Genomic DNA, 27,653 nt, shown 5'->3' on the forward strand with positions numbered 1-27,653 from the left:
CCGTTGCTTGGAATGGCTTTTCCTCAGATGACCACCTGTTCATCTCCCTCACCTCCTTCATCTCTACTCCAATGTCAGTTACTCAGTAAGGCCTCCTTGGTTATCTTATCTATACTTGCAGCTTCTTCTTACCTCTGATCTTTCAATTTCAACCCCCCTTTTCTCTGCATTTTTTCTTTGGCACATATCACCATCTCTCATACTCTGTATTTTACCTTTAAGCTTTACTTCTTGTTTGTCTCCCCCACTTGCAACTACAATATACATTCCATGATGGCACTGATTCCTCTGTTATTTCCCCCTGTATTCCCTGTATCTAAAACAGTGCCTGATCATGAGTTGCTCAATAGATACTTTTATCTGAAAGAATGAATCTGGTGGGGACTATAGCAGTGTGTTACTATGAGAATCTGGTACTCAGGAGGCAGATCTGGGTTAAAGATAGATTTGGGAATCTTTAGCAATGAGATGACAGATGTGTGGAAGTTGTTAAGACAGACCAAGGAAAAGATATTTAGTGAGATTTAAAAAGAAAGACCAACATAAAACTTGGGAAAAAAATAGTAACTGAAGACTGTGCAGGTGGATTTGCAGAGTTGAGAGCAGTGGCTTTGGGATTACAGATTTCAGTTAATAATTTTTGCCTCACCATGGAACAGAATAGAGAGCCCAGATATAAACCCATGCATTCATGGTCAATTAATATATGGTAAAGGAGCCATGGATATACAGTGGGGAAAAGACAAGTTCTTCAGTGACTCATGTTGGGAAAACTGGACAGCTACATGCAAGAGAATGAAACTGGATTGTTGTCTAACTCCATACACAAAAGTAAATTTGAAATGGATCAAAGACCTGAATGTAAGACATGAAACCATAAAACTCTTAGGAGAAAACATAGGCAAAAATATTTTGAATATAAATATAAGCAATTTTTTCTTGGACATACCTCCTCAGGCAAGGGGAACAAAATAAAAAATGAACAAGTGGGACTACATCAAACTAAAAACCTTCTCTACAGCAAAGGACACCATTAGCAGAACAAAAAGGCAACCTACAGTATGGGAGAATATGTTTGTAAATGATTTATCTGATAAAGTGTTAATATCCCAAATATATAAAGAGCTCATATACCTCAACACCAAAAAGTGAATAACCTGATTAAAAAATGGGTGGAGGACCTGAACAGACATTTCTCCAAAGAAGAAATACAGATACCCAACAGGCACATGAAAAGATGCTCCACATCACTAATTATCAGGGAAATACAAATCAAAACAACAATTAGATATCACCTCACACCAGTCAGAATGGCCACTATCCAAAAGACAAGAAATAACAAATGCTGGTGAGGGTGTGGAGAAAAGGGAACCCTCCTATACTAATCGTGGGAATGCGAATTGGTGCAGCCACTGTGGAAAGCAGTATGGAGGTTCCTCATAAAACTAAAAATAGAAATACCATTTGACCAGCAATTCCAGTTCTAGGATTTACCCAAAGAAAACAAAATCCCTGGTCCAAAAAGATATATGTACCTCTATGTGTATTGCTGCATTATTTACAATAGCCAAGATACGGAGGCAACCGAAGTGTCCATCAACAGATGAATAGATAAAGAAGAGGTGGTACAGCTACACAATGGAATATTATCCAACCATAAAAAGAAAAGAAATCCTGCCATTTGCAACAACATGGATGGATCTAGAGGGTATTATGCTCAGTGAAATAAGTCAGGCAGAGAAAGACAAATACCATACAATTTCACTTATTTGTAGAATATAAAAACAAAGCAAGTCAGAAGGAACAAAACAGCAGTAGACTCAGAGACACTGAGAAGGGACTGGTGGTTACCATGGGGGAGGGGCTGCAGTGATGGGAGGGGAGAGAGAGGGTGATAAAGAGGCAAAAAAGTTCTCAATCATAATGTAGGTTGGTCACAGGGGTGGCAGTAGAGCATGGAGAATACAGCCAATGATTCTGTAACATCTTCCTATGTTGACAGGTAGTAACTACACTAGTGGGGGTGAGGATTTAATGATATGAGTAACTGTTGAACCTCTGTGTTGTATACTTGAAACTAAAATAAGACTATCAATAAAAACAAAATCTATGCCTCACCATCTACCAGCTTTATGACTTATGGAGAACTGACTCAATGATTCTTGGCCTCTGTATCCTCAAGGGTAATTGGAAAAAAGATCTCCACTTTAGAGAGCTATTAAGAGGATGAAATAATAATCGTAACCAATAATTAACCAATGTGTAGAAATCAGTTAGCAGAGATAATAAAGAATATTGGTTGTTGATACTAACACCGCTGTTATCAAAATCCAGGAAAGAACCGTGAAACATAGAGGAAGTAGGGGAGTATAATGTGAAATAAGTGAGGAGAGGTCTTCAATAAAGAGCCATAAACTCTGCAGATGTCCAGCTGTGGTCAAGACTAAATACTGCACTGAGCATAAAAGGCCTCCTTTGTATACTACGGGGTTGAGCTGTTTTAGAGAACAATTTCACTTGAATCAAAAGGTCTGAATCCCATATTTTCAAATGAGCTAGTGTTTTGTGGAAAATAACAATAATTATCCTAGAAAAAAATCAAATAAAGTGAAAACAAAATAAAACAACATTGGGCCCTCAATTATATCCAGGTGACAAATGTAGGAACATCGTGACCCAAAAACTTGCTTCTCTCTGGTCTTTGGGAGATTTGCTTGCTCACTAGTCAGAACTAGTTTGCTAGTTTTATGAGGTTAAGGTATTGTGCAATAATACTATTCAGCTGGTTTTGTCAGTGTTTATTTACAGATGGCTGCCATCTTGATTTATGGTCTGTCAGATTATAATTATTAAGGATGGAGTTAATTGTCATTTCAAGTACCTGGTAATTACCCACTGTGCTTTCATGTAGTAACAAACCTGTCCTTTCGATCAAAATTAGAAGCTCATAAGACACCTCGCTTCCACATTCATCTCTATTTATATCTTATTCAAAATAAATGATTAGTGGAAATTATCAATACTTTTTAGTGTAATTTGTGGGCCTTCAAGTAAAAGTTGCAGATTGTTGTAAACGTTTTTGAGTAGTAGGGCTGGTATAACAAGAATCCAGTGACGTGAGTGATAGCAATTGAAATTAACGTAATGAGGCATGCTGTTTGTAAGATGAGTCTAATAAAAATTTTTAACTATGCTGCCAGTATATTCTACAATATATCATCTAGAATGGTGGTTTAAAACACTCATTATTTGTTTGCCCCATTGTTTACCAGAACCACTCTATCCTTATGCCCTTCCAAACTTTAGGACAGAATTCAGCAGAGTCAGTAGGGGTAACCCTAGTCTGATAAGGCTTCCAAAGCTTTGATTCTGGACAATGAATGGGATGGTTCCTCTGTAGGGAGACACCTGATAGAACCAAGGGGAGGGGATGTATATATGTCATCCCTCCTCCCGCTTGTGGTGTCAGTTCCCTTGTGTGCTTGTCCTTTTTCAGCTTTTCCCAGTGGGTGCATTTTCAGGAGGGAACACATAATTTGCTAAATGACTTAGCAGAGAATCAAGTGGAAGCTTCCCCACCAAGACAGAATCTTGGGATACTACTATGGTCTTACCATTTTTTCCTCTCTGGAATCCCATCAAGCAAGCATTCTGTGTCCAGCCTCCTCTAGCTTTTAGATCAGGGGCATAGAGGGAAGAAGCCCATGTCCGTGGCTCTTCAGTATTTCCACGAAGAGTCACTTTTTAATTGACAGCTACCATATTAGAGTCCTTGGTGGCCTAAGGTCTCACCTTAGCACATGCTCTGCAGTGAGAGTCAGCCTGGGCTGATTTTTGCTAACACCCCTTCCCAGCTACACGGATCCATGCATCCATTGGGCCCAGAGAAAACCTGTGAGCAACGTCTGCTCTCCTTCACTTTTTAAGATTGTGAATCAGTTAGTTAAGGAAGGAAAGCTCAGGGGCTAAATGTGGGTATCAAGAACTACCCCATAGGTTGTTACCAGATTCAGGTATTTCTTGATCTCTCCTAAAAAATAATGACCTGTTCTATAGGATTTCCACTTTTTGGACAATTGTTTGTAGTGAAGTGTTTTAATATGGCTTACCTTCTCTCCCTTCCTCACTTCTAATTCCATGAGGCCGCAGTAAAGACCTCTTCTTACCTGCCCCTTTCAGTCCCTCCTCCATATTGCTGCCTAAGAGAGTTCGCAAAATCCTTTTGGTGCTTCTTAGAGTCCAAAATGTTCATCATAACATTCAGTGGCCTTTACAATTGGGCCTCTGTCTACCTTCAGTCTAATGTTCCTGTTCTTCCCTTTGTTGGATGACATTTCAGGAACTTCACATTGAAGGTTCCTACTGGCTGCCGTGTCCTTTCCTTCTTCATGACATTCTTTTAGAGGTTTCCTAATTGTTCTTTAAAACACAATTCAGCAGCCACCTCCTCAGTGAAGTCTTCTGTGATCACCCCCATTCCCCTAATAATTAATTCTTCCCTTGCATTATTTCTGTAACTTACACTTATTTCAATATCTCATTATATGAATTTTTTCTCTTGCTTGTATGTATCCTTTCTGGGGTCCTCAGGAGCAGGGTCTAGGATGGAAATATTTCTGTCATCATAGAGCAGGAGCTAAATGATAGTTGAATAAATTTTTGTTCAATTCTTTGTGCATTGCCTGTTCCCTAGCTCAGTGCTGAGTATATAGTAAATACTAGATACATAGTTGATGATGGATTCTTATTAAACATAGCTAAAATCTTGGCTAATATTCTTGGTACCAATGTTACAGTAGATAAGTGTCTTTATGGAAAAATAAGAACTGGCTTCATGGAGAAGTTGACCCTTTATCTAATACACACATGACAGCTGCTGATTGGAATAAAAGACAGTTAATCATATCCAAATGGAAGGAAAAAAGGCTATGGTTTTGGTTAAGAGAAAACATTTTTTTCTAAATTTTAAGGAAATGGGATATGTGTTTCTTTTTTTATCATCATGTATATTTTTCTTTTACATGAGAGGTTTCTGTGGAACTCAGTGGATTTCTTTCTTTCCTTTTCTCCCTCTTTCCCTGCCTCCTTTCTTTTTCTTCCTTCGTCCCTTCCCTCCTAGAAAGGTAGGCAATCTTGGGAAAACACCGTGAGCTGCTAATTTCTCTACACAAAAAATGGAAAGTCTGTTTTCATGTCAATACAATCCTTCTGATGGCAGATTAGACAATCTTATCCTCAGCTCAAGTTATAACTGAGGTCCACATTTCTGAGAAATTCTTCTGTTACTCCATGTTGACTTGAGGTTCATTGGCCCAGCATGGAGACCTGAGTCCATGAATGCTGGGGGAGTTTTCTTAGTTGGAATTGAACAAGACCTGTATTTTCTGAAATGAAACTTGAACTGTTCTACATCTGTTTTGCTCTGTTCTGATATCATCAGGACCTTTTTGAGGCAAAGTAGAGAGCTAAGTTCTAGAGTGGTTTGAAAATTATACTATTGGGGTAGATAACTCCTCAAGGCACTGTCATTCTCTAGGAATCATTAATTGCTGTCACAATGGTTTGTACATATTTATATCTCTTATCTTCATATCAGAAAAGTCCTGCCCAGTGTTTGCTTCACAGTCTTGTGGGAGAAGTTGCAGTCTTTGTACCTCCTACAGGAAAACAGTTGAGGAGAGTTTAAATGACATGTGAAGGAACAGAGCTGTGCTAGTTGGCTTTAGATTCTCCCTTGGTCTTTCTGATATTGAACCCTATTCTTGAGCCTCTCTTCACAGAGCCTATTCACAGAGCCTCTTCTTATCCTGCTTGTCACTATATGAACACAGAAATTAAAAAGGGGAGGCATAAACAGAATAACATGTTTAAATTTCTCAGGGGAAAATAAACTATCAGATTAAAAGCTTGATAAAGTTGGTCAATTCCTGGTATGAATACCATACTTTTCTTTCTGGCCAAGGAGTGGTGAGAAGAACACTGATCTGAGTGGCAGTGGACCTGGGATCTAGTCCTCATCTGGCACTATCTGGTCATATTGCCTTGGACAACTCATCTTTTTGCCTCCAGCCTCAATGTCTCTCCTTGATATGATGAGGTGATTGCTAAGGCTTCTCCCAAGTGTGAGTTCTCTGAGAAGTCACAAGCTGCAGGAGAATGGGGTCAATCACTTGGTGAACCTCTAAGTTCAGTGCACATATACCCAGATGAGTGTCTGCTAAGAAGTCTCTTCTCCTTACTACTACTGAAACTTACTGTCAGGGCCATACAACTGTTTGTATCCATTGAATTAGTAATTCTACTCCTGAGAGTTTGTTGTAACATTGTAAAGGAATGAACTTAAGAAGGAGGAAAAGTTACATTAACAAAAAAAAGTTGCCCATCGTATAATTCAGAATTTTATGTAAGTTCAGTGTCCAACAGTAGGAGAATGGATTGGGCAGTTGGTGGGCTGTTTCAAAGTCCTGAGAACTACATGAGAAATGTGAGCCTGTCACATTTGAAAATGGCCACAACGTTTTCATCGACTGATCCATACATAACCTTGTTTGATGCATTTCTCTGTATAAGGACAGCATTCTTAATAAATCTCATTGATTCATTAACATTGAAACCCCAGCCAATGGCAAAGTAACTCATCTGTAAATAGAACTTATCTAAGGTGTGTGTTTTCTGCATCAGGCACATTACAGCCTTCTTGCATTGAGGAATGCCAGGCAACAGTTTAGCACTACACTAGAGGCCATTTTTAACAGCAAAGTCACCAACAAAAAGCACAAAGATGTGAAAAGCATGACACCAGATAGACCGCAGATAGGTCAGTTGTTTACAGTATGAGAACTGAAACAAGAAGGCAGATCATTATTCTGCTCAACTTCAGCTGGGAACGGGTACATGGGGGAACTCAAAATTGTTTCCACTCTGCACATATCTGTGAATGACCATGAAAATGCTACAGATATTGATTTGGGGTTACCAATACATTTTAGGGAGTAGGTGAATCCACAAACATGGTCTTTGCAAATAATAAGGATTGCACATACATTATTTTATTTGGCAAATATTTTTAGTGTATCTATCAAGTGTCAGATACTGTACCAGGCACTGGAGATTTAGAAGTGAACAAAACAAATCCGTGTGTTCATGGATCTAACATTCTGGGGAAGGGTTAAATACGGATGACTACATCACGGTCAGATGGTGACAGTATGATTGATTAAACTGGGAGGGGATTAGAGAAGGATGTAGAGGGGCTGCTATTCAATCCGAGTCATCAGAGGAAAGCCTGGCATATATAATACTGTAACACTCAAAGGAAACAAGTCATAGGGACAGGCTTGGGAAGAGCAATCCAGAAAGTGGGAGCAGGAAGTGTGAAGATGCTGCACAGGTGGCCAGTGTGGCTGGTGCCACACTGGGAGAGGAAGATCAGAGTGGGCTGGCAAGTGATGGTGAACTTTTTAACGTCAAAACCTGGACACTTGAAAGGAATGTGCTCTGAGGATTCAGAGCAGCAGCTCTGCGATGCTTCCTAAGTTGTCATAATTTTGGCAAAAGAAAACAGCCTTGTGTAGTTTCCCTTGAGAAAAGCTCAGGTAAGAGCCAGAGAGGATCTTTGCAGAGGGATAAAGGTGTTGCCAAGCTACCCAAGACCTCTGCTTTATCTAAGGCTTGGTTGCTAGGGCAAGGGAAGTGCCTTAAAATCAGCCAGACTTGGTAAGATTCTCTGGGAGATAAGGTGGCCCAAGACTGCAATATTGAGGACAATTTCATCAGCGTTTGTAGTGCATCTGAGGAGAGTCACAACAAACAAATAATCCCCAGGACAACAGGAGGAGTGGAGGCGGGAAACTAGTCCACACAGGGAGAATTAACTTGTGGAAAAACGCTCCTCACCCAATACTGAGTTGGGCTCACGGTGCTTGTAAGAATATCAGTGCTGTGTGCGGTCCTTGCTGGAGTCAGCTGCAAAGTCTTCTGGAGTTAGAGGTCATAAGACTTAATCCTCTCAGCTGACAGGTAGGGAAACTGAGGCCCAGGGAGGGACAGGGATGAGCTTCCAATCAAACACCAAGGAGTAGCTGAGCCAGGACTGGAAACTAGGCTTGTCATCAAACTGCCACTCTAGATAGTTATTATGAGAATTTAGGAGGAGAAGAAATTTGACAGCATTCCCAAGGCTGCAGAAGTCACTGATTGTACCAGCTGCTGTGTTTGTGCCCATGCCAGCAGCACCAGCTTCTGCAATTCAGTTCAGCGAACTCTTGTTCCGCTCAGCCTGGTCATTCAGCATCTGGCTCCGGGAGCGCCCTGTGGGATTTTGTGAGGCCAGAATATAAATCAGTCCCAAGAGAAATGTTTCAGTCAGCAAAGATGGTCACTATAGATGGAAGACAGTCAGGGGGTATTAAAAGCATGTTCCATGTTCTTTAGCTCTAACTGGGGTGGATCTTCTTCTGTAGCTTTTGTATGGAGGCCTGTGGTTTGTAGGAATCTCTGGCTACAGGTTTCTTCTGACCCTCTATGAATCACTGAATCCCCAAAGAGGTCCAAATGTGATTGGTCAGGAACAGCGGTTTGCCAGACCTGCTCTCTGGAGGGAGGGGAGAGGGAGCCCCCACCTGTTGTGTTGGACAGGATCTGTGGTGTAAATACCGTCACCATGGCAGATTTCAAGCTACCAGTAATTTAAACCAGCTCAGAGAATTCCTGAACGTTTAACAGTCAGCTCTCACGAACCAGCGCCAGCCATCTCCAGCACCCCTGGAGCTCCCTGCGAAGAGGACCGAGGGGTGGGGGCGGGGGGGCAGGGCTGAGGAGTTGCGTTGGGCTGCTCCTGCGTAGTTCTGTGAGGTCAAACCTCACCTCACCTGAAGGGTGTGACTAGTTTCAGATCCTTGATTTTAAGAGGAGTATCGACAAACTGAAAATTGTTCAGGGGATTGAGTAAGAAACAATTTCATCTAAAAAGAAAATAACTGTCGAGAGAACCACCAGTGGGAATGAGAATCCAGGAGAGGAAAAACACAGGAGAAAACATGGGGTATCTTGTCGTCGTTTGCAGATCTCTGTGGGGCTCTGAGTCACTTTTCCTGGGAGCGAGGAGAGCTGTCTAGGCCAAGGAGGCTGAATTTCAGCCCAATACGAGAACTTTCTGATAAAGCTGCCCGAAGAAAGGCAGGGCTGCCCGGCTCTGGAGGGAGCGCTTCATCTCCGGAGGAACGAGGGAAGGTGTGGGGCAACCACTAGGTGGGGCTGTGGCAGTGGGGACCCCAGGGCCCCGCTAGGCTCAGGGCTGGTCGGCAATGGAGTCTTCCCCCTCCTCCTTCTCCCATTGAACCATGTTCACCTTCTCACTTTCTGTTCCTTTTCTCTCTCTCTCTCCCCCCTGGCTCACTTTCTTAGTTGTCTTTGGCCGGTATACCTGACTTCGCTCCTTCCCTGGACAGTGACCTCTGTATCTTACTGAAGAAAAGACCAACCTCTCAGCTTTCTCCTGACAGTTTACATTCCAGGAGGAGAGCCCGTCCCTCCTTTCCCCATTTCTCATGGCTCTCTTTCTCTCTCTCTTTCCAACATTCTCAGCCCCGCATTTGGGACTGGAGAAGGGCAAATAAACAAACTGAAACTGAAACTGAGCATTGGCCATAAAGTGAGGACATCTGGGAGGCTGGCAAGGAATCTCACGTGCCTGTCGGGTTTCAGGCTCCACATTTTGTGTTGCCTGGTAACCAGCCCCACAGTTTCCTTTCATGCTTTATTCTCCCCCATCCCTTGTTTATAGTGTAATTACCACTGTGACATCATAATCCCCTATTGAACAGCTGTCAGGGGGGCCCAACTGCTGAGTAAACAGGGCTTTACAATCTCTCCTCCCACAGGCTGGTTTACTAAATAGATCAATATTTGGTTTGTAGGCTCAGGGATTAGGAGGTGGAAGTGTCTTTTGAAAAAGCCTCCTCTCTTCCCAGGGCCTCTAGTGCACCTGAGAATGTTGCAAAGAAAAGCCAGGTTTGTGTACAAAAAGAGGAATCGCCCAAGCTGCTTTCACCTGCCTGAGATTTCTCAAGGAGCAGCATGTCTTCAGGAAGCGAGACCCATTTGAGAATCAGTAATGTTTTAGGTTCTTTATTCTGATGCTTAGAGAATTCCACTTGCTTCTGTCTCTCTGCCTCCCCCTTTGAGCTCCCCTTTTCTCTGTCCCCAGTCCCATTTGACTTAATCTTTCTAAATGGATATTATAGCCTCAGGGACTAAATGAATGACACATGGATAAACAGGACCTAAGCTCCTGAAGATCTCCTCCTCCTACTTACCCCCACCATTCTCCCCACTCAACTCTGGGATTAGAAGCTCCACAAAGAAGGCAACCTCTGAGGTTTTTTTGACAACCTGGAGATTCCTAGGTGATAGTTTGGGAAAGGGTGATTTAGTTCTTACCTCTCCTGACTAGGTAAAGTGTGACGGAAACATATAGGAGCAGAGAACTGGGAGACTGAGCATCGGGAGATGTGAGTTTAACCCTGGTGCTTCCTGTAATTTGCTGTGTGACCTTGGACAAGTTCCTTGCAGATACAACATTGGATCTCCAGGGCCTCTCCCAGGGAGGCAAGGTGTGGCATCTGGCAGAGCTGGGCTCAAAAGCTGGACCTCTGACTCTATAATCAACTACAAAGCCCCCTAAAACACAGGCAACTACTTAGAGCTGCATTTGTTTAACAGTAAAAAAGGGGAAAGTCAGGCATGATACTTGGTGGATGTTTTTTTTAATTGAAGTATAGTTGATATACAATATTATATTGGTTTCAAGTATACAACATAGTGATTTGGTTGTTATTTACATTAAATGCAGCCCCAGTAAGTGTAATTACTACCTGTCAACATAGAAAGATATTACAGTATTATAGACTATATTCACTATACTGTACTTTCATCCCCATGACTATATTATAATTGAGATTTTGTCCCTCTTTATCACCTTCATGTATTTCACCTATCCACCCCAACTCCTCCTCCTTGATATCCATGCTATCTCTTCCCTGTCTATGAGTCTATTTGTTTTGTTTTGTTTTTTTGAATTCCACATATAAGTGAAATCATATGGTATTTGTCTTTCTCTGCCTGACTTATTTCACTGAGCATAATACCCTCTAGGTCCATCCATGTTGTTGCAAGTGGCAGGATTTCTGACTTTTTTATGGTTGAATAATATTCCATTGTGTATATGTAACACATCTTCTTTATCCATTCATCTGTTGATGGACACTTCAGTTGCTTCCATGTCTTTGCTATTGTAAATAATGTGGCATTAAACATAGGGGTACATGTGTCTTTTTGAATCAGTGATTTTGTTTCCTTTGGGTAAATTCCCTGATGTGGAATTGCTGGGTCATATGATAACTTTATTTTTAGTTTTTTGCAGAACCTCCCTACTGCTTTCCATAGTGACTGCACCAACTTAGATTGGTGAGTGCCTTTTTAAAGCTAACATTGTGTAATTCCTGTAAAAAAAAAAAACCCCAAAACTATGATAAAGAAAGGCTTGGAGGTAAAAATGAGAAGGAAAGCTGTAAGAAGAAAAAGGATAGTAACAGCCAACACTTGTGTATGCCATTCAGAGCATTCACAGCACCTTCCACCTGTATGACCTCAGGTAATCCCCACAACAAACTCAAGGAAAGGAAAAGCCCCACATGTATTGATATCTTAGAGTGGACCAGGCACTTTCCTAGTTTTTCATTAACATAATCTCCCTCTATCCTCATGAAAATGGCAGGTCCCTATTTTCCCTGTTTTGTAGATAACTGACGTTCAGAGAACTGAAATGACTGGTCCCAGGTCATCTAGCTGACAGCATTGGACCCACTCAGGTCCATCCAGTTCACACCTCTGTGTCTCCCTCTATACCACAGAAGTAGTCAGATCAATGTAGAAAGGGCAACAGCCAAATAAATGATCACTAGAAGTTAATGACCTGGGTGAGGGAGAAGAATATTTATGTAACATCCAGTGCTTCCTTCACAGTTGTCATGCAACACCATAGAGCCCTGCTGATTCAGTCATTTCACAGGGTAATTAGAGGCTGCCTTTCAAAAATAAAACACCACAAGTGTCTCTGGGGATTTGTGTGACTTCCTTTCAAAAGGTGATTGCAAAAGGCCCGTACATTTAGAAGTGTTCCCTGAAAGCTGTAAGTACCCAGGAAAGTGGAGGATAGTGGACGGGGGAGAAGTTGACTTCAGACAATCTACAGAAACCCAGTTCCTGAGTTTTCTGTGCAAGGAATAGGAAACACATCCTGTAATTCCTCTACTCTCTAACTGGTGGTTTTCTCTTTGAAGGACTGTATGGTTTCAATTCAGTTTCATTAGATTTGCACGCAGATCTGTACAGTGATAACATTCCTCTGTGCTCTGTCCAAGATAACTAACCTGTTTCCAAGATCTAATTCTGTATGTGGGAATCTTGCCTTTTCCTGATTGCCAGACCCATAGGCAGGCTTGGCAGGCTGTGGTGGGGGGTAGGTCCCAGGCTTGCCCTGGTGCCCGGAGCGAAGCTTCCTCCTTGTCACTGTTAGGCAGAAGCACCTGTCCTGAAACAGAAGGCACTGTTCTTGCTGGCAGAGCTCTGACTCCCTGAAGGGGAAGCTCCTTAAGACTTAAAGCCCCTTGAATATGTCAAAAGCCATGTGTATTTGCCAATACATAAAATGCACTTTTTAAGAATCCCTCGTATCAGCCTCTGTGAATTATACCCCAAAGGAAAAAAAAAAAAAGTTACAACCCTCTGGGGATGTCCCACAAACCAGTAGTTCTCCAACTGTAGCATGCATCCGAATCTCCTTTGGAGGGTCTGTTAAAGCGGAGATGACCGGGCTGCATCCCCAGAGTCTCTGACTTGGTAGTTCTAGAGAGGGGCCTGAGGATTTGCATTTATGACCAGTTCCCAGGTGATGTGATGCTGCTGGTTGGGGGACCGCATCTGGAGAACCACTGGTCTAAACCACCCGTTCCGGCTGCTTGGGTCACGGAGCCACTGGGAGCTGATTTTTTAAAGCTCTCTTTCACATTTTCCCTCTCGGCCATTACTCTGAGCCTTTCTACTGTCAAAGAGTTTTAGGAGTGCCTTCCTCCAGCAAGAACACAAGTCAGGCTGCCTTCTCTGGCATCATTTTCCTTATCATCTCACAGCTTATGTCATTTCTGCTCTTAGATGTAGCAAAGTTTCTGTTCTACATTCCCTCTCATGACTCTGCATCTTTGCACTTGCTGTTCGCTCTCTGGGCTAGAAGGCCTCCTGGATTTCTCTGGTGACTTTTGAATTCCATGACAACAGGGAGCTCATGGCATGGCCCCTTTAGGGTCGTCCCTAAACAACCTACCCAAGCAGAGAAGGTTTTCCTTCTCTTTATTTAATTCTACAGCTGCTAGTAAAAATTTGCATTTTAGTCCTTGACATATTCTGGTGTAAGAATCTAATTGTAGGCTCTTCCTGCCCATCAGACAAGGGGGTGCTGAAGGCAGAGACAAGGAAAGACTCCGCTTGAGGTTCTCTGAAGCACCAAGCATGTGGGTCTTGCTACACTATAGAATCACCCAAAGAACTTGCAACAAATTCCAATGCTGAGGCCTTTTCCAGACCAATTAAATCAGAAGCTCTAGGGAACAGAGCTGTGATTAAGGCCACCAGGCTCCAGATTTCCTAAGGAGTTTTCAGGAACTATGGCTCCATTCTGATCTTATGCTTTTGTAGTCCAGTATCCTGTCTAAGAGGCAGATGGAAAAGACTTTATGGTTCTCATTTTATAAGTGAGGAAAAGACTTTAAGAGAAGATCACCAGTTGATTGATTCAGTAAATCATTGGTTCATTTGTTCATTCATTCATTCATTCATTCAAGAACTATTGTCGTGGGAAATCCAAAGTGCCTAGGTACAGTGGTAACCAATAACAAACGTGTCCCATCTCATGAAGTTTTCAGCCTAGTGAGTAAGACAAACTGGTCAATCGCTCAAATAAATGTCAAACACATTCCTGATAAATGCTACAAAGGGAAGATGTTTTACTCAGAGGAGAGGAACACAACTGATTTTGGAGTTTAAAATAGGGAAGAGTTTGATCAAGTCCTAGAGGCCAAGGATACTTACATTGGGAAAGGTCAGTTGACTGGAGAGGGGAAGGATGAGATGTCCACTGGGAAAAGAGGACAAGGCAGAGTATCTCGGGCAGAGGGATCCAGAAGAGGCAGCCAAGACCAGGGCCTCCTTAGCCAGGTTTACCCCATAGATCTGGGCTCCCATCCTCCTCACCTCAGCCTTTTACTTCACTGCTCTCTGGACTAGCAATCAGGGCTCCAGAGAAGTGTAAGCTGTGTGTGTGTTTGCATATACAAATCTACATGCATGTGCATATGGACACAGCACATACTTCCATAAATACATCATATGTGCACATGTAAGCATGCACACACACACACATTGTTGTTTTGCCCAGATAAAAGCAGGGCTCCCTGCTTTAGGTTGTGCCTAAATATTGACACACTAGGTCCCTGTTTTCCAGGAAGCTCAGAATAAGTTTTAAATGAAATCACCTCCAATGTCATTTGACAAATGGTGTCATCCCATCACAGCAGCATGGGAGAGGTGCGGGGAAGCCAGACAGCCGGCAGAAGGGAGTTGAGAGTCATAGTGCCTGGAACCATGGGCCACACTCACTCTTACCCAGTCTCAGCTAAGTTCTTCCTTTTTGTGATTCTGGAAGGACCAGAGGAAGGGCCGGAGTGCCCTGTCATTCTGCTCCCAGCCTTTTGTTTTGCATTTGCAAAAGCTCCTGTTACATCAATTTTTCCTTCATTAAAAGATTTATATCCTTTTGTCCTACATAATATAGAGTAGAGAGCAATTAACTTGTCCTTTAAACATTACTACTAATAAGAGCGATGGTTATCCAGAGGGGAAACTGTTCATGCTTGTCCAGTTAAAGCACAATCTCCTAAACTTCCTGTTGTGTGACTGCCTCTGAATTTTTGGCAGTGTATTACATGAAGAAAAGATTAATTCAAGAAGTCAGAGTAGTTAAGGGCTCTACATATCATGGTCTTTCAGCAATAACAGAAAAACAGATTAAACAGAGTCCTAGAATTTTCAATAAAATAAGGATGGTTCAAACAAGCTTATTATGTAGAACAGAACTGGTTAAATAATTTTAACAGCTATCATTTCTTGAACACTTGTCAAGTATCAGATAATGTATCAGGTGTTTCACTTGCATTATATCAGGTAATTCACACACAAAAACAATTTTATTTAAGAAAACTGAAATTCAGAGAAGTTAAGTAACTACCACCAGGTCACACAGCCAGTAAGTCAGATTCAAGTCCACCTGATTCTGAAACTCATGATATTTTCTAAAATTATAATCCCTTAGGCCTATGTACCTCTGTTTTCTCATCTGTAAAGTGGGTATTATAATATTGTAAAATTCATCCATTTGTATGCCTTGTAGGGATGATGGAATAATAACTGTTGTTAGCAATAATAATAATGATAGCTTCAGTTTGTGTAATTCTTCAGTTTCCAAAGTGCTTTTGTATCCCAAGTCCCACTTAAGTAATACAACGACCTTGTGACACAGGTATTATCATGCCCACCTTCCGGATGAGAACGTGAAGCTCTGAGAGACAAGGCGATTTGCCCAAGGCCATGGCTCTAAGAATGGTAGCACCAGAAGTTGATACCAAGGTCAGTTCTTGGTCTCCCTAACATCAGCTGCCTCTTTAATTACCAAGGTAACTGTAATAGACTCAAGGTTCCTCATGAGAAGGAAGGACTCAGGGCATAATATTATGTAGGGGGGTCATTAGCACTGTTACCATGCTTGTTATTAGTTGCAAAGGACAATGAAGTGTTTGGCCCTTTCTACCCTCAATAGATCACCTTCTCTCTTTTGTTAGTCAAACCTTCCTCTCTTTCATCTCTTGGTCCTTGAAATCATAGCACTCATTTCTAGAACTGCTCATGTGCTCACATGGCCCTCAGAAATTAGGGTCTGAACCTGGTCAGGCACATAGGGCTATTCAGGGGGGCTCTCCTCTCCTTTGTGAATGGAAAAAGTTGGGGTATTCAGCAGTTAATTAACATTTTAGATACACAAATGGCAGCTATACTCATTAAATCAGCTTCTGATATAAATTGATGTGAAAGCAGCCCCTGGGTTACAATTAGTAATGTTCTTGTCCCTTGAGCTTGGCCAATGGATAGGTGAAGACCATTAGCAAAAGTACAAAGTAATCACTCAGGAGAGAGGAATAAAGTATTTACAGAATAACAAGGAAGAGCTCAGAGTCACAGTGGGTCACAAGTTATGTATTAGACACAGCGTGGGAGGTTTTTCCATTGCTGGAAAATCTTTCTAATTCTCAGAGAGTTGATCTTAGCCATAGGAGTTATTTTTTGGGATCTATGACTCAGAAAATATGCAATTTAGACAGGATCTAGGGATGGGTTGATAAAAATAATATGGTTCTAACAAAGTAATGTGAGGAAAAACTAAAGGAATTGGTACATTGTAAATTAGGATTGCATAGAAGGAGGTCATGCACTTGCTTATACTCTCAAGAATAATGCACAAGAGGTCAGGGATCCACCAGGGCAGGATAAGAAGGCGGCAGAACAACCAGAGCCTATCCTTCCCTCTCCCCATCTTCCTGCCAGACCATAACATAGGAACTTCTACCCACTTAGAAGTATTGGTCTGATTCCTGGCTCTGGCCCTAATTGGTGACATAGTGAAAATCTACTTTGGCGGACATTTCTCATTTGGATGGGATAAGCAATGCTACTCAGGGGTGGTCTTTGTTTCTTGGATTCTCCACACTTTATGAGGCAAGTAATGACGCTCCTTGGAGCTGGAAGTTGTCAGGCTCAGCCTACCTCAGGTGTGGGTCTCAAGTTCTAGAACTTAGGAAAAAGAGTAGAAACTCACGTAGGCCTCTTGTCTCACATTTTCCAACATCACTTTCCCAACAAAAATGCTGATATTCAGACTCCTGTTTGACTCTAGTATTTCTTTCTTAATAAATTCGGACCTCAAATGGGAGAGATGGTACTAGTTGGTCCCCTAAGATCCACCCCCACCCCCACTAAAAAAAAACTCTACAAGCAAAACTGTAATTTAGTTTTGAAGAAATCCTTTCACGATTGTGAGATTACAGGTAGAAATAGTTCATGCAGCAGAAGAAGAATCTTCTTTTGAGATGAAAAAAAATCAAAGACCTACAGTAGAAATAAATGTTGAAAGAATTTTTAAATGCTGGACTAAGGATAGACCCTCCCAAGGACCCTTAAGATTCTGTTATTTGACAGATAATTCAACCCGAAGAAAGGTCCAGTGGAGAAATCTGTGTGTGTCTTGCTTTCAGGAAGGTGGTGAGGAACGGGTTTCCTTGTGCCATCATGGAAATGCCGTGGATGCCTTTGTGGGTGCAGGCTGAAGGAACCCTCAGTGCTACAGCAATACGGAGGAACTCTCCCTGGCCTGGGAATTGCATCTGTTGTCACAGATGTGAAAGTGACAAAATTCACTTGTAGAGAAACCCATTATAGAGACAACTGGGGAATCAGCTTCTCTGTCCCATTCTCTCACCCTCTCCAGTCCCCCAGTCCCACAGTCCCAAATAGATTGATTATCACGCCCTGAGAATGTGGAGCCATTTTGCATCATGCAGAAGGAAACGGGAAAGGAGCTGGCATGCCAGATACTTACCTACGTTATGTTACTTAATCCTAGGAGCAGGTGGATATATTCTTGGCTTAGAGAGGGAAAGCCAAAGCTTAGAATATGGAATCCCTCAAGACTACAGAGTTTCTAAGTGGGAGAGACTGGTTCAAGCCCAAACGAGCTGAAATTGTGAATTTTATTTGTAAATACTTGACCTCTGAGAGCCAAAAAAAATGTCAGGTATTTGTCTTCTCTCTTCCTCCGCTTAATCTTCTCTCGTTGCCTGGAACGTCATTCACTCATTTATTCATGCCTTCAATGAATATGTGAAGAACACTTCCTATAAGCCTGGGAACTGGTTCTAGCTCTTGAAAAATAGATGAACAAGAACATGCTGGTGCCTTCCAGAAGGCATAACATCTAGGGAGAGACAAGTATGGACAAGAAGAAACAAATATAATGTGATAAATTCTATGGGTGAAAACCAGACAACACTCTTGGAAATCAAAGGTAGTTAGGCAGTAAACTGCGTTGACAGATGAGAAGACAGGTGGAAGGAGATGGAAGGGGTAATAAAGAGAGAATGCTTGAGAAGACATTTTTGAGATAGTATACATGAAATTGGTTACCATGGTATCGTAAAAACAAAACTAAAAAAATTCACTTGCTAGTTTTTAAGAATTGATTCAATGCATATTTATTAAGAGGCCTCTGTATGCCAGGTATCACTTCAGGCACTGAGGATCAAGCAAGAACTGAAGTCCTGGCCTCATGAACCTTACGTTTTAGCAGAAGAGTCAGATGCAAAATAATGAAAAGCTCTGTAACATAATGCCAGGTAGTGATTAATATGATGATAAAAAGTCAAGCCGGCCAGGGGGATGGAGGGAGAGCAGCTGCTATTTCAGCTAGTCTGGCCAGGGAAGACCTCGCTGAGCCCTTTGGGAGGGAGGATGTAGATTTCTAGGAGGAGAGTGGCCCATGCTGAGAAAAGGGCAAGTCCTGGAAGTCAGGTCATGCTGCCTGATGTAGGAATAGCAACAAGGCCAGTGTAGCAGAGCAAGAGAATAGGAAACTGCTAATAGCTGAGGTCAGGGAGGAAGCCAGGGGGGAGATCAAGTAGGGCTTTGTGGGCTATGGAAGTCTTGGAAAGCAACTGAGATCATTCATTTAATCACCATTTCTTATCTAAAAGGATGTCTTACTCAGAATAACAGAATGTCATAGACTGGGTCTGAGATCAGGGTGCCAAGCATGGTCAGGTTCTGGTGAAAGCTCTTTTCTGCTTTGCAGACAGGCCGTTTTCATGTTGTATCCTTAAATGATAGAGAGGGCAAGAACTTTGTGGGTCTCTTTTATAACAGCCCTTGTCCCATTCATGAGGGTTCTACCCTCCCTCGTGATCTCATCTCCTCCTAAAGGCCTCCTCTCCTACTACCATCACATTAGGGGTTAGGATTGCAATGTATGCACAACTGTAGGCACAAACATGCAGTCCATAACACTGTGTACAAGGTTGTTCCGTAGGCATTTAAAATACAAATACTTCTACAAATACAATGTAAAATAAAATACATTTTATGCATGTATTTCATTGGGCTGGCTTATCCCATTCTCAATTTCATGAAAACAGATATTCCTAATCTCTGGTTGATATGGGCTCTAGAGCCACTTAAAGGCAGAGTGTTTACCACCTGAAGCATAGGAAAGTTATCTTTCAAAAGAAAATCTGAAGTTGGGGAAATATGCAATAAAAATTTTGGATGCACCAATTGGGAAACTACCACGTGGATCAAAACCAGAAACTGTCTTCACGTGATCATTTTAGTTTGGTTCCTTCTCCCCATCCACTTAGTAAAACCAAAGGCATTTTCACAAGTATTCTGGCCTTGAGGTTGAATTTAGAAGCCCACGACTGAAGGAAACCAGGACCTGGAGGCACCAGAGTCTCCTGTGGAAGTTCTCAAAGGCCTCTACCTGAGCCTACTTTCTCCCATTCAGTGTTCACAGTAGGGCTTTCCTGGTGTGGTGAACACAGAACATGGAGGTAGCTCTGGGGCCCCTTTCAGATCTGGAGAGGCAAAATTCACAGCTCCTGAGAACGGGGTGGGCATCTAAGCCCACTGGGAGAACGGTGCATTGTTCCGCAGTCCTGGAGATCTGCTCCCTGGCAATCCTGGAGTCCTGGGTGTCGGGAAGATCCTTGACTGCCTGCTGTTACTGAGAAAACTGAGCCAAGAGGGAGGAGTGGGAGAGGATGAGTCAGTCTTTTGGGATCTATTAAGCAAACCTTAGTGGCATAGGAGTCAGAAGGAGGGGAATTCCTATTGACTTTCCATGTACTTGAACCCCTAAGGAGCTCCATCTAATGCTTGTTTCCTCAAACTCAAACTTGGCAGGGATGACCGCCAAACTCACCCCTAGGTTTGCATCAGTGTTTCTTCCTGATTTTGGAAGATGGTGAGACGGGGAACTAGAACTTTTCTGTAACACAATTCCTGTACTGCTGCTGCTACTGGCGCTCTGCAGGTAGGAAGATGGGGCTCAGCAAATGAGAGCAGGTAGGTCTTCTGGGCCCAAGCTGAGTTCATTCACTGGTCTGAATTATTCACCATGGACTTCTCAGGTCCCTGATAAGTCACAGGTGTATCAACTGTTCCCTTCTGTTGGGCATATCTCTTTTCTTTGCCCAGGAATATGAATCCTGCTGATCTCAGGATGCCTCACTTTTGCCTCCAGTCTTCTGTTTTTCTCAGTGCTGGGAATTGCTTCCATGTTTCATTAACACTCATATTAAGTTCTACCATGTCTTCATGATATCATCCCCATGTCACCACCACACTTGAGGGAATTAAGGCCAGAAGCGGGAAGTAGCTTGTTTTAAGCCCCAGATGTATTCCTCTCCTAACTTCTTTTTGGAGGGGCTGTTGTACAGAGGGAGGCTGTAATGCAAGTTCTTCTGCAGTCATTTCCCCCCAAACACTTTGAGGGACATGTAATTCAATGGCTTCCTCTTTCTCTAATTTGCTCATGGATAAAACACCCAAACTATATGTCTTTCCTTATCCCATAGTTATCCACCTGAAGATATCCCAATACACCCTCACACTCCCTTGAAGTAAGAACCACTTGAGCAGCCACTGTGCAGGTAAACATTTGGAAGGCTGAAAACAGGTGTTGCAATGTTTCTACTGCAAAGGCAGCTTTTGGAAATTGAGCTTGGCTACGTTATCTGAACTCTGGGTTTTTATTAAAATGTTTAATATAATTTTGATCATATAATCTTGGTTAAGATTTTGAATGACTTCTGACTCATTTTCTTAAAATTAGACAAATACGCATGACATGCATACACATACACACCTCAGGCACTCACACATCTTACTCATTCCACATGCTAGATTAAATTTTCTTTTTCAGTGTATGACCTTGTAATTAAGAAGTAAATTTTCTTTGAAGAGACAATTACAGTTATAGATGGCAGTGAGCGGGAAAGCTCAAAGACTGTTCCCTGGTATTAATCAGAGGCCATTTGCATTACCACTTAGCAATCTTGCTGAAGTTTCAAAATAATAAAGTGAGAATGCTTATAAAATTGCCAAGAACACTTCCTTCTTTGAAGCTGTAATCATTCAAAGAATTGGTATGTCACTGCAAGTGTTGAGGACAAATACCCTCTCCTCTGCCTCTACCTCTACATCCAATTTATAGAATCTTAGGGTGTCTGAGCTACAGCTCAGAAAGTGTGCAAACTCATTTCACTGAACTCCTAACCATAAAAATACGGAAGTACTCAAGACGGAAAATTACTTGACTTAGTAACTGGAAACTGGGTATAGAGTCGGGCCAGGGCCTCATGGCCTGTTGAATCTTAGTCCAGATGGTCCCATTACCCAAACCATTCCTATCCAACCTGAGATTAAAAGTAGCTTTCAAAAAGATGCTTCCTAAACCCAATTAATGTAAATAGGTGACGGTTAGGCAATGGGACAAGTATGTATGGACAAAGCAGAGCAGAGGAAAGATGTACTCAGAGGAAAGAGTACTTCAGCCTATGATATGGGAAAAATGGCTAAAGGAGCAGTTGATGTTTAGAAAAGTAGGCCTCTTCATGGAGACAGAGCACATACTTTGTTTATTTTGGTAGATATAGTATACAAATTAGTGCCTAGATAAAGGAACTAACATTTAAAGAGCCTCTATTATGCAATTGTTACCCCCATTTTGTAGATGATAAAACTGAGGTTCAGGAAAAATTGTGCCTTGCAGAACGTCACTCAGTGGAGCTATAGCTCAAAACTAGGCCTTGACTGCTCCAAAGTTTACGTTCCTTACATCTTACTCCAGTGCATTTGTTGGACTGGGGCAGTGGATGGAAATTATTGAGGCAGACTTCAGTGAGATGAGTTAGAGAGTAAGAACTATCCCAGATGTATAAAACCAAGGTGATTGTATTGGATAGGGGCAAGCATCCTGTTCCTGAAAATGTGTGAGTGGAGGCTGATTTTTCCATGGTGGGGATGTTATGAAGGATCTAATCATTGGAGGAGATGAACAGCCCGTTGGTTAGGGAATAGGTATTGTCTCACTGCAACCCACAGGGCTTCCTTTTGAACTCGACATGAGGTAACTTCCTGTATGGATGGGTCATTTGTTACTGTGTGTGAGATGTGTGTGGGGTGTATGTGTGCGGGGTGGGGGAGGGATGTGCAGTGGAACTTTCTCTGGTTTCCCTACAGGTCTGCATGCTTGTGCCTTTGTTCCTCTCTCCATCCTCACGTTCTTCACACAGTGGCCTGGGTAAATGGCAGTTCCCAGCGCTCACAATCCCTCTTGCCTTGCTCTGTTTTCCATAGTGCTTATTACTGTCTGGCCAAACTATCTACTTTGCTCATTATACTTATTGTTTTTTGGTCTGTCTCTCCTGTTCCCTTCTCCCAGCAGGACTTAAGCTCTACCACGAAAGGGCTTTTTGTTTATTTTGTTTACTGAAGTAACCAAGTACTTAGAACTATTGCTTAGCACATAATAGGCATCTAAATATTTGTTGGATAAATTAATGAATGGATGGGTGCCCCTATAATTTTTTTTTTTGAGGTTAAGGACATCTGCAGAAAGGGCCTCCTATTTCTTGCTCCTGAATGCTTGACTGATGCCATCGTGCGCTGATGTCTAATAAGGATATCTGTGACACAAAAACATGCTACAGGTGAGAATGCTGGACCCTGGACTATGGCAGTACAACAGAGATTCCAAAAAAGGAATAAGATAGAGATTTTTAAGGTTCAGTTCTGGGGATGAACTATTTCACATTAAAATGGAGAATGTGCTGGGGTATAAAGAATGCTGGATTGGGAATCAGAATACTTGAATATAAGTCCTATAAGCCCCTTTTCACATATGCACATGCCACTTATTCATTCATTCATTCATTCATCCATCATGCATCTATCCACCCACCCCTCTCTCCCTCCATCTGACAAATAAGACATTGCTGTGTCTCAGACATTAGTTTAGGAAGTGAAAACATAACAGTAAACATGATAGCAAGGGTCCAGCTTTCCTAGAACTTATAATCTAACAGCTGAGGTAGAAAGGGAGCCTAAAAACATGAAAATTACATACTTTGAATTCATGATAAGTATTTAAGAAAATCAAGCAGGGAAAGGAAACAGACATTTTTGAGTTGCATGATTTCGAGGTTCCCTTCTTGCTGTGGCATTTGTAGACTCCATGGAGATAACTACTCCTTCAAAAAACACACCCACAACTAAGCCACCCAAATAACACCAGATAGAATTCAGGAAATATTATACTTCAAAGGCCTTCAAGTACATTTTTAAAAGTACTATCTCTTAACCAGAATTTGATAATTATGCTTTGATATTTCTAAATCTTAATTTCATTGATTTTAAGCACTGATCTTGTATAATTGTAAGCATGGAATTAACTTAACTTTAAAAGCTTCTTGCTTTGATTCAATAAGTGCCTATGTAGTAGGCACTATGCTAAGTGCTGGAGTTACAGAGAGAAATAACACATTACCTTCCCTCTTAAGAGGTTGAATGGGACATGTAAACAAATACTGATAGGACAACAAGCCAAGTGTTAAGGTCTTTCAAGATAATGTTTGCATGAAGTCTTGAGGGAGCAAGGAGAAAAAAATGCCTAACTCTGTCTGGGGGTGGTAGGGGAAGGTCAGCAGGGAAAGTTGCAAAGAGGAGTTGACTTTTAAGCTGAGTGTTGGGGAATGAAAAGCCCTTGCATGTATTTACCATTCATCTATATTTGAACAAAGTCAGGATGATGCAACATGAACATTAATCACTCCATAAAGGCTCTTGATATGGGAATAGGTTGGTCTGGTTTGCACAGCATGGTCATTTCAGCACCAACAAGTCACAACGTGAGAGTGAAACTTCAGCAGTTCTGAAAACATACAAGGAATGTGTACAACTTCAGTTGTTGCATAAAAATAAAATAGTATCTCATAACAACTTTTAGGAAAAAGCTCACAAAGTGAATAAACATTTGACAAATGGCCCTGCAATGTCCTCACTTACTTTCACCTTTGGGAAAATTAAGAGAACCTCTTGACTTGGGTATCTTGCTAGCATCCTAGCTGCATCTGCTATGGTAACTCCTGTGCTAGTGAGTGGGTTAGAGGCTATTGTGCAGCCCAGCAGGTGTGTAATGGCTAGAGAAAGGAAGCTGATCAATGGACCTTGGACAGACACAAAGAGTTCCTTCTAATCTAATGCCATAGTGCAAACTCAGAGTAAATAAGGTTGTGACTCTGATTTGCACTAATATGGAGATTAGATCATTTAGTCCTCACAGTGTCCTGTGAAGTAGTATCATCTTCTCTTCCCTTTATTGACAGGGAGCTGAGGCAAGGACAAGTAGAGTAACATCTTTGTAGAGCTGGAAAGTGACAGAGCTAAGATTCTAAATCAGTTCTCCTGAGGTCAAAAGAGGTCAGTTTGGGAATTTCATAAATGATGCAAAAATGGGGAATTTTAGATATCTTTCTGCAACAGTGTGGCAGAGCGGATATATGCAGAGAAACACACCCAGTAGAGGTAACCTAGAGAGTTAGATCAAGTCGTTTTGTAGAAGTGTGACTGAGCTTGTGGTAAAGTAAGAAAAACACTTAGGGGAGAAAAACACAATTAACTGTGCTGCCAAAGGTGTAATTAAGTACAGGTTGCCCTGACTGACTCTGCAGATCTCAGCTTCTTAGTTTTAGTGGGTTGGGAAAGCAGAGCATAGGAGACAAATAATTCAGGACCTGAGCACGGTGGGATGTGATTAAAGAAATGACTGCAAAAAAGTAGGATTCTATCAAAGTGTCCTAAATGTGTGACCTAAAATAAAACCTGCTCCACAGAGGGGAGAGCAGTATACTTGACCATTTTAGCCTTGTTACAATTATTGGTACAATACTGTACAGGATCCCATGTTGGTAGGTCAGACATTCTATGGGTTCTTGGATAACTGTGCTGGCCAAGTCTCTGTCTCTGTAGGCAGGAAAGGCAAACCCATTTCTAGAAAATAAGTAGACCCCATTCAGTATGAATCACTGCTCTTTACATGGTGGAAGGGGTTGAATTGTAATCTGCTACAAAACAATGTAGTCAGCTTGCCTCTAAGTGCCTTATTGGTTTCCTTGAGGGGCAGTGCCATATTAGGGGCTCACCACTGGCTTTTGTTCCTAGACATTGGCGGCAGTGATAGCTTGATTTCCGTGAGTTGGAGGCCATGCTCTTGAGCTTCATCCTTGCCTCCATAGCACTCTTTCCCTTTCTAAGCCTTACTTTGTATAGGAGATCTGCTGGGGCTAGAATTTAACATTCTCGGCATCTGGCGATTGAGTAATCTTCAGATCTCACTTTGGAGTCTGCCTTTTGGGGCCACTTCCTGGGGTCAATTGTCTTAGACTGGCTTCCTGAAAATAGACCCCAAGTCAAGTGGTTATTGGGGTGTGTTGTCAGGAGTTACTCTCGTAATCACAGAGTGAGGCAGGCGGGATTGGGAAGAGGGAGGGGCTGCCCCTGAACGTGGTTGCCGTGATGCCTCAGCCAGTCCTGAGAAGCTCTGGAACTTGGACGGCCGGTCAGGGTTATTTCAAACTGAGCTGTGGGCTGGGTATTTGCAGCCTTGCATTCTGGCAGACCAATAGGAGAGGATGTAGCCCCTGCCGGGGGTAGTCCCCTGAATCTGAGGGCAGGCCCCAGTGAGGTCTACAGCTGTGAGTGATGTAGGTGATATTCCCGTCTTCCAGGAAGTGGTGCTGGGCTGGGCACCATAGCCCCTGCAGCACTTTTCTGTGCCTGTCCATCCAAAGTGATTTACTAGATGAAATGGAGACATCAGCTCCACAAGTTCCATTTAAAAAAAATGACAGACCTATCTATTTGTTCATTGCAACCATGCTTCCCAGGATGTGTAGCAATTCTATAAATTCATCTTGGTATGTGTATCTAGTCCTCTAAGGAGCAAATATTTTCTCTTGTTCTTGACTGCTCTGTTTGGAATTTAGAATGAATCCCCATAAGCAGTTAGATTTTTGTTAATGCTGTTCTGAAATGAATTTATAGCAGGAATGTTTAATGCTTAGCAAGACACAGAATCCATGTGACATTTATTTGTAACATTTGTTAGTAGTCTAGCACCTCAATTTTGCAAATAGGGAAGTTATTATATGTGCATTGGGGGTTGGAGTAACCATGATGTTTTAGAATATAAAAGAACTGTGGGTTTTTTTATAAACAGGAATAGACAAAACAGAAAAGATTTAATCTGAAGCTGCTAAAACTTAAGCTTCAAGGCCACTTACTTGCTCAAGCTTCTTTCACATGGTCATAAGATTTTATAATATTTGCAAGGAAAGATATTTGCATTTTTTTGTGATTTCTCACTTCAAAGAAATTATCCCTTTTATAATGTGTGCTATATTCATAATTCATAATTTTTTTTTCTTAAAGAGCACCTCTTCTCCCTTGTATAAAAATAAAAATGGAATCTACCCCTGGACAAGAATTAGCAGAAAGTTGCTCCCTGCCTACTTATATAAGTATTTGAGCTCTATTGAGAGACAACAAGTTGACCCTTATTGGCCTGAGCCTGCCTAGGCTGAGTTTTTGAATATTAGAATATTTCCAGGTTCTGGCTGACTGCGCTTATATAATGACTTGTCCTTTACATCAAATGTTACTAACAACCTACCTATGAACAGTGTAAATACCTACATCACTGCAATTTGAGTCTCTGAATAAGTTACAAGGTATTACAGATGAGGAAACCAAGAATTAGAAAACTGAAATAACTTGCCAGATGTCACGGGGTTAAGAAATATCAAGGTGTAACTCAAAATTAGCTCCTGCTTCCTCACCCTAGAGCTTGCTCCTCTGTGGCGATACCTGTCAACAGAACGCTCACCTAGATCTCTATGACAATGTTGGTGTTTTTTCCGACTAAAATGTTAAGAAAAAAATCTACCAAACATGCCTTAGGATTTATATATTTCTATCTAAAAGCTTAGTACTGGGATCAAATTATGCAGAGTCTACCTGAGCAGGAAAGAGTCTACATCAGAAGACAGTAGAGGAAGTGGGCGTGGAGAGATGTAATGGAGGAAAATTTAGGAATTGGAGCTTGTATAATTCGGTAGTGACTATATTTGGAGGGGTGAAGAAAATGTCAAAGATGATTGCAGGTTACTAGCTTGGACAACCAGATAAAGAACAGTGTCACTACTGAGAAAGCAAACACAGATGGTATCCTAGACAGAATAAAGCCCTCTCAAAAATGTCCGAATCTCCCAACCTATAATTTTAACTTACATGGCAAAAGGGACTTTGAAGAAGTGATTAAATTAAAGACCTTGAGACACAGAGATGATCCTGGTTTAACTAGGTGGGCCCAGTGTAATCAC

At 41.8% G+C, this 27,653-nt stretch overlaps 1 long non-coding RNA gene across 4 annotated transcripts in view; it reads left to right on the forward strand.

Annotated features, from left to right (window-relative positions):
- The window catches only part of LOC140847176 (uncharacterized), a 393,974-nt gene that overhangs the window by 313,899 nt on the left and 52,422 nt on the right, over nucleotides 1–27,653 (forward strand). Inside the window, exon 1 of one of the 4 annotated variants that reach the window (XR_012126889.1) lies at nucleotides 6,724–8,019. The exons of 2 other annotated variants lie outside the window; for them this stretch is intronic. This is a non-coding gene — a long non-coding RNA (uncharacterized lncRNA). Of the gene's footprint in view, nucleotides 1–6,723; nucleotides 8,020–14,810; nucleotides 15,739–27,653 lie in introns of those variants that run through there. One more of the 4 variants, XR_012126883.1, reaches the window with a different exon arrangement.

Source organism: Manis javanica, chromosome 2, assembly GCF_040802235.1.
Source record: "Manis javanica isolate MJ-LG chromosome 2, MJ_LKY, whole genome shotgun sequence".
NCBI classification, from domain to species: domain Eukaryota; kingdom Metazoa; phylum Chordata; class Mammalia; order Pholidota; family Manidae; genus Manis; species Manis javanica.